This window comes from Apodemus sylvaticus, chromosome 15 (genome assembly GCF_947179515.1).
Source record: "Apodemus sylvaticus chromosome 15, mApoSyl1.1, whole genome shotgun sequence".
Lineage (NCBI taxonomy): Eukaryota > Metazoa > Chordata > Mammalia > Rodentia > Muridae > Apodemus > Apodemus sylvaticus.
This window is the reverse complement of record NC_067486.1, coordinates 49,281,641-49,288,908: the sequence shown is the minus strand read 5'-3', so window position 1 is coordinate 49,288,908 and position 7,268 is coordinate 49,281,641. Positions and strand designations below refer to the sequence as shown.

The 7,268-nt window shown below is 42.2% G+C and overlaps 1 long non-coding RNA gene across 1 annotated transcript; it reads right to left on the bottom strand.

The window, feature by feature from the left end:
* Nucleotides 1-1,022: 1,022 nt before the first annotated feature.
* Nucleotides 1,023-6,344, bottom strand: LOC127666153 (uncharacterized). Its single transcript, XR_007973550.1, has 2 exons — nucleotides 6,012-6,344; nucleotides 1,023-1,403 (listed from the first exon to the last, which is right to left on the bottom strand). It is a non-coding gene; the product is annotated as an uncharacterized LOC127666153 (long non-coding RNA).
* Nucleotides 6,345-7,268: the final 924 nt, after the last annotated feature.

The following is a 7,268-nucleotide window of genomic DNA, read 5'->3' as shown; positions in this document are numbered from 1 at the left end:
TTGTGACCCAGTTTATGATATAAGTGTGTAAGTATTCTGAGGTGCACCATACACTGGCAAATGCTAACACCGACCCTTTATAAGAAGGCACTTATCCCAATGCTTTTCTTCTTGCATATCCACCAGTTTCTTTCCATTAGTCATAGGTTTTCTGTCACTAGTGCATCATGAGAGCAGGAGACAGTCTCTCAGGGAAAGTCTATGGTGATAATTTATAACGCTACATGAGAGTTTTCTTCCTTTGGCCCTTCTCCCATAACAGCTGTTCATGAGACTGTGTGAGACCAGTAACTGACAGTCTCCCTACTGCTCAAACATTTTGAGTAGAATCGGGCTTTTTTTTTTTTTTATCTTTCGAGACAAGATATCTCTATGTGGTCCTGTGGCTGTCCTTGTACTCACCCTATAGAAGTGGGCTGTCCTCAAAATCAGAGATGCCTCCATCTCCCAAGAGCTGGATTCAAGGTGTGTGCCACCACCACCTGGTAAAAATCATTTCCTAATTTTCCAAATTCCACTGTCGGTTTCTCTTATAAATAAACATGACTCGAGGTTAAAACTGTTATAGACATACACCTTCAAATATACTTAATCTGCCTCCTGACAACCTTATCTGCATAAGTATGATTATAGAAAGAAGTGCAAATAGATTTATTCAGGCCTGAAAATGTATTATGCCGGCTATGACAGTCTGCTTACACTCTGCTCGGGTCTTTTCAACTTTGGATTCAGGTCACAACTCTGGAAGGTTGGACCCTGCTCGTTGTTGAAAGTGCTTCAAGCACATTCCGGCATCCAGCCTCCGTACCCGAGGTTTCTCTGATGTGGCAGCGCCAAGCAGGTTTCCTTGTAGCCTACAGGCATGGCAGAATTGGCATGTGAAGGGAGAACCTTCATACAGAGATGGATGCTGATAGAGAAGCAAAATCCTCCTGTCTGTCTGTCTATCTGTCTGTCTCTCTTTCTCTGTCTATCTGTCTGTCTGTCTCTCTCTCCCTCTTCTCTAGCCCATCAAAAAGACATCAGTCAGATAAAATTTATTAAGATGCATGGGATGCTTCTGTCTTACACAGATAGCTAGTGAGCTCTTGACAATGCCTCCCAGATCACCTTGGATTCTCTTTCTCGCGGTGTTCAGATTCAACCCCTCTGTCTTTCTTTCCTTCTCCGAGGATCACATTTTCAGTAGAAGGCATCTACTTTCTGTTTCAACTGCTACTTTCAGGAATAACGCAGATTAAAGGAGTAAGGTAAGCAGGCCGCTGATATCTGACACAACGTGAGAAGATAATTTGCTTGACTTTGTGCGAGCCGCGGAGCAGCCAACTCATTCGGCTGGCAGCCCTCAGTCTTCCCTCGGTTTCCTTTTCTGAAAGCTCACAGTCCATTCTGAGCCCAACCACCTAAGGAAAAACAAAAAGGTGGTACAGGTCAGTTTGTGATTGAATCGGTAATTTTCTCTGGGATGTTGGCTCTGAGCATTCTCCTGCGTAAGGGGGGTTTTTGGCAATCTGGATGGATACTCCAGTGTAACACGGAGGGGCCTCCATCCTAATTAAACATGAAAAGCTCTAGGTTGCTCTGGAAACAAGCACACCGCATTCTTAAGACTCCTCAGTGAAAAGCTACATCTTTTACTGCTATAATTCTTTCTGTTAAGAAAATTGAAGATAACTTTTAAAAAAGGTCTGCTTTACTGGAATCCTTACAGGGTTTTCTTTGTTCATGAAAAAATATTACAGAAGGCCCAGAGAGAGAATAGTGAGCTACTAGGAATAACTTTAGACTGCCTATGTGCTAGCCACGGGAGAAGGTGTTAACATTTCTTTTTGCTGTTGCTGTTTCTTAGACCCATCTAAGGTTGAAAAGACACTACAGAGAACAACACTGTGTCCCATCTGTCCCTCATAAAATTTGTAGTGGGACAGAAAATAATAAAACAAATGAATTAGTAACTAAAACACATTGTATTTGAAATAAAAACTACAGACAAAAATAAACTATGCATGGGTAGTGTGGACAAAATTATGTTCCCTCTATAGAAGTCTTGCATTGAAGGCCTTCCAACCAGAGATCCATAACTTAAGTGTATCTGGAGATTTACTTTTATTTTTAATTGTGTCCATGTGTCTGTGGATGGGTATCTGGGGGTGCCCATGAAGGTCACAAGAGTGTCAGGAACCCTTCAGCTGGAGTTAAAGGAAGTTGTGAGCTGTCTGATATGGGTCCCAGGAACAAAGCTTTGATCCTCTGTAAGACCTACAAGTGCTCTTAACTCCTGCATCTGTCCAGACCCTGGAGGTGAGACTTAAAGAAAAGATTAAAAGGAAAACTTTAGGGTGGACCATTATCTAATTCACATCCTTGCCAAGAAGTCTGGACTCAGATACTGGGGTTTCTCAAGCACACAGCAAAAAGGCCTCAGGAGAATCTAAACTTACCAGCAAGCACCTTGACCCTGAACTTTTAACCTTCACAACCAAGACATTAATTACTCTTGCACAGGTCATTTAGCCTGTGTATCAGCTGTGGCAGGCCCAGCAAACTAATGCACACGGTCAGAGAATATTTGTGTTTGTTTCTTTTAGTCTCTGGCCTCACAAAGAAAATAGTATTTTACCAAAAACCTGAAGAAGTTAAAAAAAAAAAAAAAGTCAGGCAGAGGCTCTCTGGCGAGGAGACACAATCCTGGGAGCCCAGAGCTGGAGGGATGCCAGCCTGGTTTGAGGCATAAGCATTGAAGGTGCCTGGATAGGGCGTGACAGGAGGGAGAGGCAGGCTGTGTGAGAGCGAGTCTCAGTCCGTGCTGGGCCACAGTGTGCACAGAGGAAATGCTGTGAAGACCTGGGAAGACCCACTGTCCAGGTGGGTGTGACGGGGTGGGCCTGGTGGGTCCGCAGAGCTGACACTAAAGGACAGCCACACACAGCACGGACTCAACTCCTACCATGTTCCTCTAAAATGACCCCTTACTCATTTAAATAGACATAAAACTTTTAAGTTATTTGTTAGAACTGTTAACTCCTCTGATGGCAAACTTGGTATCTGGATCAGTTCTCTGTTGTAAACAGGTAATCATTCTGGATAAAATGAGTTTAGTGAAATTCAGAAATTTGCTATTACCTTCTCAAGTAGTTTTCTGCTCCTTACGCTGTCTCCTTGCCTTCAGGGAACGCCATGTGTGTTAGGTTGCCTCACTCTGTTTTATAAGTTACGCAAACCCTGGCTATTCAACAACAATAACAACAACAACAACAACAACAACAACCACAGCAACATTTTTCTCAATATATACTAACTTCAGAAAAATTCTAAGTTTAGTCAAGTATGTCCCGTATACCAACTCTCCTGATAATCCCTGATGAGTCCAGTCATTTTCTCAGTTCTAGGAGTTTCCATTCCATTCTTCCCATACTATTTGTATTTTTCTTGAAATTCTCTGTCTTTCAAATGGATGGAGCTGGAGAACATCATACTAAGTGAGGTAACCCAGTCTCAAAAGATCAATCATGGTATGCACTCACTGATAAGCAGACATTAGCCTAGAAACTTGGAATACCCAAGTCATAATCCACACATCAAATGATGTCCAAGAAGAACGGAGGAGTGGTCCCTGGTTCTGGAAAGGCTCAGTGCAGCAGTATAGGGCAATATCAGAACAGGGAAGTGGGAAGGGGTGGATGGAGGAACAGGGGGAGGGAAGAGGGCTTATGGGACTTTTGGGGAGTGGGGATCCAGGAAAGGGGAAATCATTTGAAATGTAAATAAAAAATATATCGAATAAAAAACCAAAAAAAAAAAAACCAAAGCAAAAAACAAAACGAAAGAAAGCAAAACAACAAAAAAAGAAATTCTCTGTCTTCACCTATGAAGTCAACCCTGAGTAAAACAGTTTGCTGTATTCGGTCATGCTTTTCTCTGCTCCTTTTCTACGAATCCCAGCCTCTATAAATCTGTTTCTTTTGATTTGTGATCAAGGTGATAGTGTACAATTGTGAGAGGAGAAGTTTCCATTTTTAAAGGAAGATTTAGGCCAATTAGGTAATCAAATTAAAGAGACACTTACACAAGACTCCCAAACTAATTTTTGGTAGTACATCGAACACTCACACATAAGAGGGTGATGTAGGTACACATCCTTGTGACCTTGTGGGTAAGAAATGAGTATTTATAGGTTAGCCAAGGTACTTACTTACCTTGGAGGGGGAAAACCCTACACATTTATAATAATCTAACAATGAGAGAGTTAAAATGCAAACTGTAGAGGAGAATAATGCATTTGGTTGTGGAATACAGCCAGAATTTATAAGTTTGAAGTCAAGTGTAACTAGCAATCAATAGACATAACTCAACAGCCCTTTACTAAAGAGTGGCTTTACTAATTAGTGGCTAATAATGGCATGATTCTGTCATCAGTCAGCAGAGGTTTTTGTAAATTAACACCATACAACCACCAAATGCTGGTGAAGGTGGAATACTGAGAATTCTTATCAGACCAGGTTAGTGTGACCGTACATCTGAAAAGCTCACAGTGTAAGCATCTGACATGTCTGAACTAGTCAACACGCAGGCATATATATCAAGAGAGGCATATCCATGCGATGACAGGTAAGATTAATATTTACTATGTGAGCATTATTTGTAAGAACACTAGACCTGGAAATAAATGTACAGTATCACTATGGGAGATTAGCCACACATTACTTCCTTACTACACGATTGAACTTTTAGAAAACAATCCCAATTGGCAAGTCTGTAGGCATGATTGTTGGTTGTTTGGGATGAAGGGATGGGGGTATCTATGGAGGGTAATCCTTTTCAAGTGGTGAAAATGATGTACAATTTGACATGATAGTAATGGTCCCATAAAGTGAATATTTATATAAAAAATCACATACTTTAAATGGATGGATTGTATGGCTTGAACTATATCTCATTAGTATCATTATTAATAAAATATTTCGTGTATATCCAAAACTCCGGAGGCCACACAATGTAAGAGTAAAAGAATGTGTTTAAAAGACCCATTGCATGAAAACAATATTCATAAACTCAAATACAGTGTGGAATAAAAGGAGCAGGGTATTACAAACTATTTGTTGAATAACTTTTATGACAAAGAACAAATCTAGACTGTCTAAGGCTAAGGCAATGTCTATATTTAGGGTGAATGTGCTATCTTTGTCACAAGGAGGCTTGCACTAGATGATATCATCTAAATTGTTGCCAGAATATGTTTGTTTAAGTGCTGAACTGTATTTGTAATTGGCGTACTATTTTCTGTGCTATTTTTCAACAAATGATAAACAGCTCAAACAACCTAGTTGTTCAGTAAGTGGTCTTACCAAGTAAGCACTGCAAAAAATGGGCTAAAAGCCTACATAAAGATTTTCAAGTTGTCTGTTGGGATTATGTACAATTTCAACATTCTTCGATACACTTTTCAGTATGTTTTAAATGATCATACTGGACATTTCGCAACAAAGGAGAAATTATCAAAAAAAAAACCCAAAACAAAACAATAGTTACCTTTTTACACTAAGCTAATTTATTCAAATGTTGTACTTCACTAGCCTCGGAAAGTGATTATTTCGGAATAAAAGGTTGGCTGGTTTGGCTACTGTTCTGAGGGTTCCCTGGTGGTCTTGACTGGTAACCAGCCCTGGGAGGAGGAGCAAACAGGTTCGTGGGATTCCTGGGGTGGTGTTCAGAACCTGTGCAAGCGAAGCCTGGGCATCCTTACAGAATCTGGGTCCTTTCTGCGAGCACCAGAGAAGTGATGCCAGCTCCCAGAAAGTGAAGAATCTGCCTGCCATTGCAAATCTGAAGCGTGTAAGGCCCGCGGCTGTGAGTGGGTGTTTCCTCCTCTTAAAAGGGTTGTGAAAGACGAGTACGTGACAGATTTCTCTCTTCCTGGGGCAGTGGGAGTGGTCACAGAATTGGTAACTCTCTAATCGGCGACTCTCCAGAGGAATCTTAAGGCACGTAAAGTTTTTATTTTTTGTTTTTACCTGGACTGGCGTTGGCGGGTGAGGGACCGGGCGAAGAGCGGGGGTGTGGCAGGATGCCCTGAACGTTCAGGATGCTCGCACTCCTGGGGCAGAGTCCACTCGGTGTCAGGACGCAGTCCGGCTGGGACAACAGGAGACTCGGACCACTTCAACTGGCTTAGAGTAGCGGGAACCTCTTCGGGCTCGAACAAGGCTCGATGCCACTCCGGGCAGCCCACGCGGAGCGGTTTTGCCTTTCTCCGGTCGCCGGGATCTTCACGGTTCTGACAGGTCTGCTCGTTGCTTTGCAACTTTGGTGGAAGTGCGGCGTGGGTGCGGCTGACAGCTCTACGCAAGCGCGGTGCAGGTCAACGTCCCGCCCACCCCAAGGCTCCTCCCACAGAGCAGGCCACGCCCACTGCTTAGCTGGGCGGCTGGCTGAGCTGTGGCTAAGAACCGGTCGCTGCTGGTGCTTGTGGGCGGAAGAACACACACAGGATTCTGAATTAGTTGTACACAGTGTCTACCTTCCCCCAGAAAAAACATCCATACTAGACCCACGTAAGCGGCAACAACCTAGTTTCTCAGAATAAGCAATCTTTCTCCATCGGGGTTTCTCAAGCACCCGTGGTGGTGGAGATTTGGACTAGGTGATCACGCCGTGTGTCCATAAACTGTAGTGACTAAATATTTTGCAGCATCTCTGATTGCTAGTATCTGGGTGGTGGCTTCAATCTCCACCCCTCCTATCACCCGATTCGGAGAAACAAAACTGTACTCTAATTCTGCTAAGTATGTGCTGGGTGACTACTATCCCACAGGCTTAAAATACAGCAGGGGTCAGGAAATGTAACCTTTATCTGATAGAGTTAACATGATTTAATTTTCTCGGATGTCCCAAAAATATTTTTTCTTTCTTTCTTTCTTTCTTTCTTTCTTTCTTTCTTTCTTTCTTTCTTTCTTTCTTTCTTTCTTTCTTTCTTTCTTTCTTTCTTTCTTTCTTTCTTTCTTTCTTTTTTTACTGTATCGTTTGTTTGTACAATTTAGATCTAGGATTAAACTGATCACCTAACACATTTAGATGTCAATTATCTGGCTTCTTTTTGTTTAGTTAGGTCCTCTGCCCTCTCTGATTTGCTGTTGTCTTGACATTGACTGCGGTGGGTCTTTCCAGAATGTCCTTCACTCTCTCTAGTTGACTGCTTCTGCATATTGGTAAGACTGGTGCAAATTCTACCTAGATGGTTTTCTGCTTTCAAATGACTGTCTACCGATTCT